At 48.0% G+C, this 14372-nt stretch overlaps 1 protein-coding gene across 4 annotated transcripts in view; it reads left to right on the forward strand.

Annotated features, from left to right (window-relative positions):
* The window catches only part of XDH (xanthine dehydrogenase), a 181965-nt gene that overhangs the window by 10846 nt on the left and 156747 nt on the right, over positions 1-14372 (forward strand). Inside the window, exon 1 of one of the 4 annotated variants that reach the window (XM_056568529.1) lies at positions 13186-13263. The exons of the other annotated variants lie outside the window; for them this stretch is intronic. The gene's annotated coding sequence lies outside the window, so the exon portion shown is untranslated. Of the gene's footprint in view, positions 1-13185; positions 13264-14372 lie in introns of those variants that run through there. 4 annotated transcript variants of the gene reach the window in all.

Below are 14372 nucleotides of genomic sequence, written 5' to 3' on the forward strand. Positions count from 1 at the left end.
AGTCTCTCATTGAGAGAGCCAATCCCCGCTACAATAGGACGCATCTGAGGAGGAAATGTATTCTTGTGGATTTTAGGGAGCGAATGAAAAATTGCCATGACGGGGTTAGTTATTTTAATATACCGTATTTTTCGCCGTATAAGACGCACTTTTTCTTCCCCAAAACTGGGGGGAAAAAGTCGGTGCGTCTTATACGGCGAATACACCCCTATCGCGGCGGTCCCTGCAGCCATCAACGGCCGGGACCCGCAGCTAATACAGGACATCACCGATCGCGGTGATGCCCTGTATTAACCCTTCAGACGCGGCGATCAAAGCTGACCGCCGCGTCTGAAGGGAAAGTGACACTAACCCGGCTGTTTGGTCGGGCTGTTCGGGACCGCCGCGATTTCACCGCGGCGGTCTCGAACAGCCCGACTGAATAGCCGGGTTAGTGCTTACAGGACACCGGGGGGGACCTTACCTACCTCCTCGGTGTCTTCTCCGTTCAGGGATCCCCTGTATGGCCGGCGCTCTCCTTCCTCGTCATCATGTCGTCGCGTACGTGCGTCGGCATGCGTAACGACGTGATGGCGGCGACGGAGAGCGAGGATACCCGGCCGGCAGCAGAGACGTTCCGGAGCGATGGGGACACGGCGACAGCGATGGAGCGACATCTAGGGCAGTGGTGACGGGTCCGGAGCGGCGGGGACATGTGAGTATTACCTCCTCCTGCAGTGGTCTTCCAGCCAACGGCTGTCCGGGCATGCTGGGAGTTGTAGTTTTGCAACATCTGGAGGTCCGCAGGTTGAAGACCACTATTGGGTTAAAAATCTTTATTTTTTTAGATTTTGTCCCTAAAAATTGGGTGCGTCTTATACGCCGGTGCGTCCTATAGGACGAAAAATACGGTAATCTGCCTCCTTAGAGGTGAAATGGCCATCCTTTACTCCCAAATCTACCAGATTATATAATACCAATTTGAATTGTGGTGTTGGATTCATTTTTAATACTCTGTATGTATTTATATCCAACAAAATGTCCATATTAAGCTTTCTATATAATTAAGAATCCAACACCACAACCCCTCCACCTTTATCTGCTCCACGAATCACTATATCTCTGGTTTCAGACAACTCTTTCAGGGCCACTTTTTCACATTTTGTTAAATTATGTTTCATTATTGTAACATTTTGAGATAATTTGTATAGATCCCTTTCCACTAAGTTTTGAAACTGTTCCAATACAGGTGTGCGGGACATGATGGGATAAAATTCGGGGTTGGGGGTAGGGAAGGAGGGTTCTATATGTTTTCTGGATGTTGTCAATTGTTGTAATTCCGAGAGAGTGGAGAGGTCCCGAAAAGAGAATCCCTCCACTCTGTCGGATACATCCCCGTGAGTGGAATGCTGGGGTGCTATGAGGGAGACATCATGATCCACAATTGGTGTAGATATAAATGCTGTATTCGAATCAGAAAAGTAATCAGAAAAAACATAGTCACCTGTGCCTGGATTCCCACCACCTCCCGCCTCCCCCTCCCTCCCCAAGTCCAGCACAAGTTCCTGAGTGGATCTCTGATCATGAATCTTGGCAAAATGTTTTCGCACCGTAATGGAGCGGACAAAACGATTAACATCCAACATGGTTTTGTAGAAATCGAAAGAGCATGATGGAGAAAAAGATATTGTGTTTTGTATTTATATTGTTTTATATTTTATAGTGTATAGTGGCAGTCGGGCCAGTAGTAAAGTGGTGTCATATGTGTTTATGTGTATATATATGTGTGCGTTTATGTGTATGTACATGTGTATGTATGTGTGTGTATATATATATATATATATATGTATGTGTATGCTTGTGTATATGCATGTATACATGTTTGTGTATAAAATTTTTTATTTTATTTTTTTATTTATTTTATTTTTTCCCTCCTTGGGGGGGCTGCTCCCCTCCAGTGTATCTGCTCTCCTCGCCTCCGGCTTTGCGGTCTCGCTTTTCGGTGGTGTTGTCCTTTTCTTCGGTTCTGGCTTGCTCTTTTTGGGTCCGGTTTCTGGGCCGCGCGCAGATCCTCTCTGGCCGTCCTCAGCTCCTTGCCGTGCTGGGCGTGCTTCGCGGGCCTTGCGGCCATGCGGGGGTGGTGCGTGGGTCTGGGCTCTTTGGGCCCTCTCTCCGGCCGCGTCTCCGCGCCGGACCTCACCAGCAGAATAGTGAGTACAGCTCTGGAGAGAGATTGGGTGTGTCTGAGCTACTGTGACTACCAGCAGACTATCAGAGAAGCAGAGTTTTCACCAGCCCCTACCCAGGTGTGTGGCAGGCGCCTGGGTAGGTTTTTCTTGCTATGGACCCCAGAATTCCATCGTCCACTTCCCGTTTATGGCCGGCTGGGAGTGTGAGGGAGCATGCGACGGCCAGTAGCCAGGATGGGGTGAGGCGTTCAGCTAGGACCCACAACATCCCCCCCTCCCCCATCCCCTGCTGGAAGCTGCAAAGCTTCCAGCAAAAGTGTCTCCAGGCAAAGGAGTGCAGGAAAGGCTACAGTATCTGGTTCCTCTGAACCCCAGCAATGGGGAGTAAAGGGGCCCAGAGAATCTCTGGCTACCTTCGGATCCAGAATCCAGGCTAAGATGGCGGAATACGAACAACTCGGCAAACAACTCAGAGGCCTGAGGGAAGAGCTGAAGCTTGTATCTTACCAGGCAAATCATGCAGCCAAGACCAAGAGAGCAACATTCACTGCAAAGGTGAGATCATTAAAGAAAGAGGTGGAGGATCTGGTGCAGCTGAGGTCGGACATTGTGGCTGGAGCTGGATTCCTCAGTGAGAAGCTGATCAATAAGGAAAGGTTCTCCAACATGCGTGCCTCCAGAGGTTCAGAAAAACACCATGATGACTGCCAGAGCGAGGAGGAGGAGATGGAGGAAGGTGATGGAGGTGAGGAGGGCAATGTGAGTGGGGGGGATATGGACATGGGTTCTGTTGGTGCCACCAATGTTGCCCCTGACCCCCCACTTACCCTGAATGAGGACTACATAATGGCAGCTCAGGTGGCCTTACCTCCCTCCAGCGAGGATGAGGACGGTGATGGCAGTGACTGTGGTGAAGGCAGCGGCTTGGCGGATGGGGGTCTCCTGCGGGCGATTGTGATGCAGGAGTCTCCCACCCGTCTGGAAAATTTTTCTTTTGGAGAAGATCTGGGCCCAGAGGAGAAGAGGAGGAATAAAAAAAAAAAAAGGTCAAGAAGAGGAAAAAAACTGAAGGGCAGATAAAGTTTGTGTTTTCTCCCCTCCAGCAGTCTGGGCCGGCTGAGAAGTCGGTTCAGGGTGCTGGGTGCCCCAATCTGCCAGACCCCGTTTCTGTAGTGGAACGGGGCCAGCATGGGGGATACAGTAGTGCACCCAAAATGTCCGCGGGTGCTATAGAAAATAAAGGGCACCCTCCTGTGAGGGGGGAGGGTGTCCAGGCACCAGAAAATGGCGGCAGTTTCACCCGTTCGGGGGGCGGTCCCCCGGTTGAAGTGAGCGGTACAGGTCCTGGTGCTGCAGGGCACTCCCCTGTGAGGGGGGGGGAGTGTCCAGGCACCGGACCTTGGTGGTTCAGGGGGCGGTCGCCTATGTGCAGTCGGTACCGTTTCTGGCACTGCGGGGCACTCACCTGTAAAGGGGGAGGTTCCCTGCACGTCAGCTGCAGTAGGTGGGGCAGGAGTGCATCCGTAGGGACAGCTCCTGCCAAAATCCATGACTTTGTGTGATGGGGCGGGGTCATCCATATCAGAGGCGGAGCCTGTGTCTGCACCCCAGAAGACTGGAAATGCAACCTTAGTCCTGAAACCGGCGACCCTTATACATAATGCAATAGACCCAGCCAGCCCAGCCTGTAATATACAGAGTGTAAGCAAGAGTGAAAGTGAGAGCAAAAATGTGTGGAAAAATGGTAATGTCCAGAGTGTGAGTTATGGTACTGCGCATGGGAGGAGTTGTAGTAGCAGTGTGGATGAGGGGGGTGCAAGATAGGGGTGCAAGTGGAGTGCAAGAGAGGGGTGCAAGTGGAGTGAAAGAGAGGGGGGCAAGTGGAGTGCAAGAGAGGGGTGCAAGTGGAATGCAGGTGAGGAGTGGTAGTGGAATGCCAGAGAGAGGTTTGACTGACACCTCAGCTAGGAACAAGGGTCCTGGTTTGGGATCTGGGTCAGGTCCTGGTTCGACTGCCCCCCCGGTAGTGGCTGCTTCTCCCAGAAGCTATGCCAGCGTCACTGCCGGGGGATCAGGGGGATCCCCATCTCTATCTGGCTCTGGGGGTCACTTGCAACAGCGCCTCCTGGAGGCTCTACGTAAGGGAGACAGGTCAATCCAGGTAGAGGGGAGGGGTGAGGTTGACCTATCTTTTTGGATAGAAAGACATGGCTTAGGCGCCTTCCGAGAACAAAACAGGGGGTGGTTTGGTCCCTCCCGACATCCGGGCAGGAAAGTGGCCGTAGGAATGTGGTCCGTTTAGTGTGGAGGGGGCGAAGATGCATGTCCGCCTCGGGGTAAGGTGGTTGAGCTCCTCCTCCGGATGGAATTCAGGGCAAGTGAGATCTTTGCCCTGATCCACCCCTACGGTACTTCCGAATTTGACATCAGCTTCATTCGGCCGGAGGGTTTGAAACTCTTCTGGTCGAACTATGAGGTGGTGAAAAGTGAGCCCGGCTGGCGGGATTTCGCCGTAAAGGCGATATCCCGTCAAAATTTGGTCAAGAAAGTGACCGTTTTGACACGTAACGAGTCACTATCTTGCTATATGACAGGAGCAGGGAGCTGGAGAGTTCCCATGTGGCAGGAGTAGCTTCTGACCCTGCTCCAAAGGTTAGTCCTGAAACTGCTGAGGCCCTGGAGGAGGATGTGCTGGAGGAGGAAGTGAGGAGAATCTGTGGAGAAGAGGGCAGCAAGGCCGATCTTTCCGAATCCTCCCACTATGAAAGTGTGGATGAGGAGGGTGAAGAGCGGACAAAAAAGAAGGGCAATAAAAGGGGAAATAAGAGGTCGGAGCCCTCTAGTCCTATTTTCTTTGGTTTATATATGTAGTATGTAGTAAAGATGTGTGTATTGTGTTTTCTGTGATATTTTCCCGAGTTTGGTTATTTTGAGTTGAATTAAATTTATTTATTAATTTGGTTAAATGTAGTTAATATATTGATATATATGTGTGCATGCGTGTGGTATAGTGTTATTATTATTATTAATATTATTATTTAAAAAAAACATGGTGTGCAGTGTGAGTGCTTGTTGTGTTTTCTATTTGTAATGTATGATTTTTCCCGAGTTTGGGTGTTTTTGAGTTAAAGCGAAATAGTGCTATATTTATGTTTCTTATGAGTGTGTTGTTTGGCTATGAAAGGTATAGTTGGAATATTTCTAGTTCTAGTAGGAAAGCTGGGCTGGCCGGTAAGGCAGAATTTTTGTTCTTTTATTTAAATGTAAAGTTTGGGTTTATGTTATTTCATGTTGTTGTTTTTCGTTATGGCAAAGTTGTGCTGGTTTATGTTTTGTTATGATTTATATTTTTCTAATAAAAGATTTACAGGATATAACTCAGGATCAGTACAGGATAAGTAATGTAATGAATGTACACAGTGACCTCACCAGCAGAATAGTGAGTACAGCTCTGGAGTATAATGCAGGATATAACTGAGGATCAGTACAGGATAAGTAATGTAATGTATGTACACAGTGACCTCACCAGCAGAATAGTGAGTACAGCTCTGGAGTATAATACAGGATATAACTCAGGATCAGTACAGGATAAGTAATGTAATGTATGTACACAGTGACCTCACCAGCAGAATAGTGAGTACAGCTCTGGAGTATAATACAGGATATAACTCAGGATCAGTACAGGATAAGTAATGTAATGTATGTACACAGTGACCTCACCAGCAGAATAGTGAGTACAGCTCTGGAGTGTAATACAGGATATAACTCAGGATCAGTACAGGACAAGTAATGTAATGTATGTACACAGTGACCTCACCAGCAGAATAGTGAGTACAGCTCTGGAGTATAATACAGGATATAACTCAGGATCAGTACAGAATAAGTAATGTAATGTATGTACACAGTGACCTCACCAACAGAATAGTGAGTACAGCTCTGGAGTATAATACAGGATATAACTCAGGATCAGTACAGGATAAGTTATGTAATGTATGTACACAGTGACCTCACCAGCAGAATAGTGAGTGCAGCTCTGGAGTATAATACAGGATATAACTCAGGATCAGTACAGGATAAGTTATGTAATCTTTGTGCTCTATGACTCACATAAATAAATTCTACAGGTAAAATATTCCGTCCTGACGTGTCTATGGCCTTTGCTGTATTTGTGATCTGATGATTATATAATGTAATTTATTAGTTTTCTATCATTTTTGCTGCCTACAGCATCTTCTATATTTTCTGTCCCTGGATCTCCTGCCGGGTGTTGTGTGATCTCTACAGGAGCTGTGAGCGCTTCAGAATGTTTTCGCTTTTTTCACGCACATTTAGCGGATGATGATGATGATGAATAGTTGTTCTGTTTTATTCTTTGTACAGAGAGGCCGTCATCCTCCAGGGATCATCATCCTGTCACCATCCTCTGGATCACATCCTCGCGCTGATTTCCATGATATTAGCAAAAGGCGAGAAGACCTGTGACCAGACAGACGGCTTTAACCCCTTGGTCCTGCAGCTTTAACCCCTTGGTGCTACAGTTTTTTTTTTACGGTATAATTTTGGAGTTTATTTTATTTTTTTATTTATTGAACATATGTTAGGGTGCATTCACACCACGTTTTGAACATACGGGTGCCGGATCCGGCGGGGGGAGGGGCAAACTGGGCGCTCCCGTACCCCGGCCAAATCAGCCCGTGACTCCATTTACTTTAATGACCGTTTGACTCCGGACGGCTCAGTTTTGACCCGTATGCGGTTTCCTGACCGGACCAAAAACCGTAGTATACTCCGGTTTTAGGTCCGGTCCAAAACCGCATACGGGTCAAAACTGAACCGACTGGAGTCACCGTTTGACTCCGGTCGGATCATTAAAGTAAATTGAGTCACGGGCTGATCCGGCCAGTGTACGGGAGCGCCCAGTTTGCCCCTCCCCCCACCGGATCCGGCACCCGATGTGAATGCACCCTTATTTGTTTTTTTAAAAGGTAAAAAGGGGTACTCCGCTGCTCAGCGTTTGGTACAAATTGTTTCGAACGCTGGAGCTGGCGCCAAGTCGTGACCTCATAGCCCCACCCCCTCATGACGTCACACCCCACTCCCTCAATGTAAGTCTATTAGAGGGGGCGTGACGGCCCGCTCGTCACGCCCCCTCCCATAGACTTGCATTGAGGGGGCGGGGCGTGATGTCACCAGGGGGCTGGGCTATGACATCACGAGCTCCCGGTGACGGCTCCAGCGTTCGAAACAATTTGTTCCAAACGCTGAGCAGCAGAGTGCCCCTTTAATGACAAAGTACAGTAAATCACTATAAAAAAATACCTGATGCAGAGAAAGCAGACGCGGCCCAGGATATGACTTCCGCCACATTTACCATGCATTTGTGATACCTTTTGTTTACACTTTTCTGATTGGTCTGTACAGGGGGCGTGGCCTGGTAATGAGGGGCACAGTCACGATAAAAAAGGGGTGCGCCGAATTCTAGCACACATTGGATATGGGATACAATTTCTATGGGCTCGTGACATCATAGCCCCGCCCCCATGACATCCCGCCCCCTCAATGCAAGTCTATGGGAGACTTGCATTGAGGGGGCTCGGCGTGACATCGTGAGGAGGCGGGGCTATGATGTCACCAGCTTCCGGCGCCAGCTCCAGCGTTCGGAACAGTTTGTTCCAAACGCTGAGTAGCGGAGTACCGCTTTAAAGGGGTATTCCGGGCAAAAACATTTTATCCCCTATCCGAAGGATAGGGGATAAGATGTCTGATCGTGGGGGGCCCGCCGCTGGGACCCCCCCGCAAACTCCCTGCAGCACCCGCATTCTATGCGGGAGCTGCGTCTCCAATTTCGGAGAAACCTCCGGGTTTCCGGGACTGGGGATGCGACGTCATGCCACGCCCCCTCCATTCATGTCTATGGGAGGGGGCATGATGGACGTCACACCCCCTCCCATAGACATGAATGGAGGGGGCGTGGTGTGACGTCACGTCCCCAGTCCCGGAAACCCAGAGGTTTCTGAAACTGGAGATTCAGCACCCGCAGCAGGGATATCGCGGGGGTTTCAGCAGCAGGCCCCCCGCGATCAGACATCTTATTACCTATCCTTTGGATAGGGGATAAAATATTTTTGCCCGGAATACACCTTTAAGCCAACTAATGGTTGATCTAAACTTAAAGTGTAACTATTAATAAAAAAATTTAAAAAAAAACTTGCCCAGATGTCAAATTATTGATCACACCTGAGATTTGCTTCGATCAAAACCTTTGACCTGTCTGGGCAGTGTCATAAGATTTTTTTAATTAATAGGAAACACTTTAACCAAAACTAAGTTGAAGCCTATTTTCTGATTGAACAAACCTTAAAGAGTATCTATGATATCCCACATAAAAATTGTTACATGTTACTTAGTACTAGGGATCGACCGATATCGATTTTTTAGAGCCGATACCGATAATCTGTCACCTTTCAGGCCGATAGCCGATAACTTATACCGATATTCCGGTAAAAGTTATCGGCTATTTTAATCCCCCCCCGGCGGGGAAGAAGCCATTGCAGATCAATGATTTAAAGAGGGCGCTTTAAATCAATGAACTGCAGCGGCTTTTGCGGTGCCAGAGATCGCCGCCGCCACTTGCTTCTCTCCCCCTTCCTGCCTTGGGGTCCTGAGTCTAACCACCACAGTTGCCCCATCGCCTCCCCCCCCCATCCTCTGCCCACATACTGCCGCCGCTGCCCCATTGCCTCCCCCCATCCTCTGGCCACATGCCGCTGCCCCAATGCCTCCCACCATCCTCTGCCCACATACTGCCGCCGCTGCCCCATCGCCTTCCACCATCCTCTGCCCACATACCGCCGCCCCCCCATCGCCTCTCCCTATCCCCGGTGTTATAATTACCTGTTCCCGGGGGTCCGCGACCCCAGGGAACAGGTAATTATAACACCGGGCATTGGGGGAGGCGATGGGGTGGTGGCGGCGGTATGTGGGCAGAGGATGGGGGGAGGCGATGGGGCGGTGGTGGCGGTATGTGGGCAGAGGATGGGGGAGGGTGATGGGGCAGCGGCGGCGGTATGTGGGCAGAGGATGGGGGGAGACAATGCGGCGGCGATGGTCATCTCTGGCCCGGGGGGCGGGGCCTTATCGGCATATCGGCAAGGTAATTGCCGATACCGATAATGTCCAAAATCGCGATTATCGGCCAATAATATCGGCCAAACCGATAATCGGTCGATCACTACTTAGTACCTCTTCCTGATTATGTACATATAATTTTTTGTGTGTGTCTAGCACCTATATTTCTCTCCTAAATACATTCTTTTTAGTGCTCACTTGGTTTGTCATCTTGTGCTCTGGGGTAGGGGGGGCGTGTCCTCACTCTATATGACTCATCTTCCTCCCTGAGTCTGCTGTGCGGTTCTGGATCTCTTCATCCAATCACTGCAGGCTGCCCTGTAAAGCCTCTTTGTTTTCGTGCTGCAGTCTGATAGGGCAGAAGATCTAATCCCACCCTCCCTTTGTGGACTTTGTTTCTGCCTGTGCTTCAGCTGGGACAAAGATGATGCTGCAGCCGGACAGGATTATGGGGGAGATTTATCAAAACCTGTGCAGAAGAAAAGTTGCCCAGTTGCCCATAGCAACCAATCAGATCGCTGCTTTCATTTTTCAGAGGCCTTTTTAAAAATGAAAGCAGTGATCTGATTGGTTGCTATGGGCAACTCAGCAACTTTTCCTCTGGACAGGTTTTGATAAATCTCCCCCTATGTTCTGGATGGTATGAGGACCCCTAGTGGTCTTTTTTATATGCCATGATTTCTATAACAATGAGATACCTTTTCTTATGAAGTATATTAGGTTAATGTTTTGTTTATTAGAAAGGTTAATTCTTTGGATAGGGGATAACATGTCTAGGGGTGGAGTCCATCTTTAACCCCTTGGGGACGGAGCCCATTATGACCCTAAGGACGGGAGCATTTTTTGCAAATCTGACCACTGTCACTTTAAGCATTAATAACTCTGAGATGCTTTTACTTATAAATTTGAATCCGAAGATTTTTTTTTTGTGACATATTCTACTTTATGTTAGTGGTAAATTTTCGTCGATACTTGCATCATTTCTTGGTGAAAAATTCAAAAATTTCATGAAAAATTAGCATTTTAGCATTTTTTTAACTTTGAAGCTCTCTGCTTATAAAGAATATGGATATTCCAAATAAATTATACATTGATTCACATACACAATATGTCTACTTTATGTTTGCATCATAAAATTGATGAGTTTTTACTTTTGGAAGACATCAGAGGGCTTCAAAGTTCAGCAGCAATTTTCCAATTTTTGGCAAAATTTTCAAAATCGGAATTTTTCAGGGACCAGTTCAGGTTTGAAGTGGATTTGAAGGGTCTTCTGGTTAGAAATACCCCATAAATTACCCCATTATAAAAACTGCACCCCTCAAAGTATTCAAAAAGACAATCAGTAAGTGTGTTAACCCTTTAGGTGTTTCACAGGAATAGCAGCAAAGTGAAGGAGAAAATTCAAAATCTTCATTTTTTACACTCGCATGTTCTTGTAGACCCAGTTTTTGAATTTTTACAAGATGTAAAAGGAAAAAAATCCTCTCAAAATTTGTAACCCAATTTCTCTCAAGTAAGAAAATACCTCATATGTGTATGTCAAGTGTTCGGCGGGTGCACTAGAGGGCTCAGAAGCGAAGGAGCAACAATGGGATTTAGGGTGAGTGAGTTTTACTGAAATGGTTTTTGGGGGGCATGTCCCATTTAGGAAGCCCCTATGGTGCCAGGACAGCAAAAAAAAAAACACATCGCACACTATTATGGAAACTACACCCCTCAAGGAACGTAACAAGGGGTACGGTGAACCTTAACACCCCACAGGTGTTTGACAACTTTTTGTTAAAGTCGGATGTGTAAATGAAAAAAATTTTTTTTCACTAAAATGCTGTTTTTTCCTCAAATTGTACTTTTTTTTTACAAAGGGTAATAGGAGAAAATGCCCCTCAAAATTTGTAACCCCATTTCTTCTGAGTATGGAAATACCCCATGTTTGGATGTCAAGTGCACTGCGAGCAAACTACAATGCTCAGAAGTGAAGGAGCGCCATTGAGCTTTTAGAGAGATAATTTGTTTGGAATGGAAGTCGGGGGCCATGTGCATTTACAAAGCCCCCCGTGGTGCCAGAAGAGTGGACCCCTCCACATGTGACCCCATTTTGGAAACTACACCCCTCACGGAATGTAATAAGGGGTGCAGTGAGTATTTATACCCCACTGGCATTTGACAGATCTTTGGAACAGTGGGCTGTGCAAACAAAAAAATTACATTTTTCATTTTCAGTGACCACTGTTCCAAAAATCTGTCAGACACCTGTGGGGCGTAAATGCTCACTGTACCCCTTATTACATTACAGGAGGGGTGTAGTTTCCAAAATGGGGTCACATGTGGGTATTTATTTTTTTGCATTTATGTCAGAACCGCTGTAAAATCAGCCACCCCTGTGCAAATCACCAATTTAGGCATCAAATGTACCCGGTGTGCTCTCAGTCCTGAGCCTTGTTGTGCGCCCGCAGAGCATTTTACGCCCACATATGGGGTATTTCTGTACTCAGGAGAAATTGCTTTACAAATTTTGGGGGTCTTTTTTTCCTTTTACCTCTTGTGAAAATAAAAAGTAAAGGGCAACACCAGCATGTTAGTGTAAAAAAAATTTTTTTTACACTAACAGGCTGGTGTAGACCCCAACTTTTCCTTTTCATAAGGGGTAAAAGGAGAAAAAGCCCCCCAAAATTTGTAGTGTAATTTCTCTCGTGTACGGAAATACCCCCATGTGTGGCCCTAAACTGTTTCCTTGAAATACGACAGGGCTCCGAAGTGAGAGAGCACCATGCGCATTTGAGGACTAAATTAGGGATTGCATAGGGGTGGACATAGGGGTATTCTACGCCAGTGATTCCCAAACAGGGTGCCTCCAGCTGTTGCTAAACTCCCAGCATGCCTGGAGAGTCAGTGGCTGTCCAGAAATGCTGGGAGTTGTTGTTTTGCAACAGCTGGAGGCTCCGTTTTGGAAACACTGCCGTACAATACGTTTTTCATTTTTATTGGGGGGGGGGGACAGTGTAAGGGGGTGTATATGTAGTGTTTTACTCTTTATTAGGTGGTAGCGTAGTGTTTTTAGGGTACATTCACACTGGCGGGTTACGGTGAGTTTCCCGCTAGGAATTTGCGCTGCGGCAAAAAATTTGCCGCAGCTCATACTTGAAGCAGGAAACTTACTGTAAACCCGCCTGTGTGAATGTACCCTGTACGTTCACATGGGGGGGGGGGGCAAACCTCCAACTGTTTCAAAACTACAACTCCCAGCATGTACTGACAGACCGTGCATGCTGGGAGTTGTAGTTTTGCAACAGCTGGAGGCACACTGGTTGGAAAACCTTCAGTTAGGTTCTGTTACCTAACTCAATATTTTCCAACCAGTGTGCCTCCAGCTGTTGCAAAACTACAATTCCCAGCATGTACTGATCACAGAAGTGCATGCTGGGAGATGTAGTTATGCAACAGCTGGAGGTACGCAACTACAACTCCGAGACAGCTGTTTGCTGTGTGGGCATGCTGGAATTTGTAGTTTTGAAACATCTGGAGTGCTACAATTTAGAGACCACTGAACAGTGATCTCCAAACTGGGGACCTCCAGATGTTGCAAAACTACAACTCCCAGCATGCCCGGACAGCAAACAGCTGTGTGGGCATGCTAGGAGTTGTAGTTTTGCAAGATCTAGAGGGCAGTATAGAGATCACTGTGCAGTGGTCTCTAAACTGTAGACCTCCAGCTGTTGCAAAACTACAAATTCCAGCATGCCCACACAGCAAACAGCTGTCTGGGCATGCTGGGAGTTGTAGTTTTGCAACATCTGGAGGGCTACAGTCTAGAGACCACTATAGTGGTCTCAGACTGTAGCCCTCTAGATGTTGCTAGGCAACTCACCGGCTTCCGTCGCATCCAGGGAGCCGTCCTCTTCTGCCGCCCGCCGCCCGCAGATCTCCGTCGCCGCCCGCTGATCGCCGTCGCTCCGCTGCCTCCTGACGGGTAAGTGATCTTCGGCGCCGCTCCTCTTCGTTTTCCCCGTTCTGCCCCGCCTATTGTGGATGGGCAGGACGGGGAAAACGAAAGTAAACCCCTCCGCCCCAGATCTGCTATTGGTGGTCGCGTCTAGACCACCAATAGCAGTGATAGGAGGGGTGGCAACTCTGCCACCTCACTCCTATCGCTTTAGGGGGATCGTGGGTGTCTTAGACACCCGTGATCCCCCTTCTATTCCGGGTCACCATAGACCCGCAATGACCCGTAATCGGCGCAAATCGCAAGTGTGAATTAACTTGCGATTTGCGCCGATCGCCGACATGGGGGGGTCTAATGACCCCCCTGGGCATTTGCAGGGGGTGCCTGCTGATAGATATCAGCAGTCACCCCAGTCCGGTCCCCACCCGGCGCGCGGCGGGGACCGGAATTCCCACGGGCGTATGGATACGCCCTTCGTCCTTAAGTACCAGGACGCAAGGGCGTATACATACGCCCTTCGTCCCCAACAGGTTAAATACTGTGACCATTTTGGAAAATTTCTTACCAATGTTTTGTCCTTCAGTCTCAAAAGAATCAGGACTGGACACTATAGATCTGTGGTCCTCCAGATGTTGCAAAAGCACAACTCCCAGCATTCCCGGAAAGTCGTTTATGGGAGTTGTGCAACATCTGGAGGTCCACAGTTTGGAGACCACTGCTATAGATCAATGGTGTATGCCTTATCTATGGTCACCATTGGCCTAACATCTGCCCGTCCATGACCAGCGGGCTCCAGCTTTATATGACATATCTCACCCTCTCTCTGGTGGGATCATCACCCCTCGCCTGCCGGAGACATCACAGTTTTCTGCTCTGATTTGCAGATTAGAACATTTTGTGTCTTAGAAGAACCAACTTCTGAGAAATACCTCAGATCCACATTCATTCATCAAGTCGAGACGGGAACATGACCATAGGGATAGGCTCACCCGAACTGGCAGTGCCAACTATGGTTTCATGCCCTACATATCTCTAACCCCTTAAGGACACTTTTGATTTAGCATTTTGTTTTTTTCTTCCTCGCTGTCTAAGATTCTCTTATATTTTGCCACCATCCACAGACCCATGTATTTGAC

This window comes from Hyla sarda, chromosome 3, assembly GCF_029499605.1.
Source record: "Hyla sarda isolate aHylSar1 chromosome 3, aHylSar1.hap1, whole genome shotgun sequence".
Taxonomy (NCBI): domain Eukaryota; kingdom Metazoa; phylum Chordata; class Amphibia; order Anura; family Hylidae; genus Hyla; species Hyla sarda.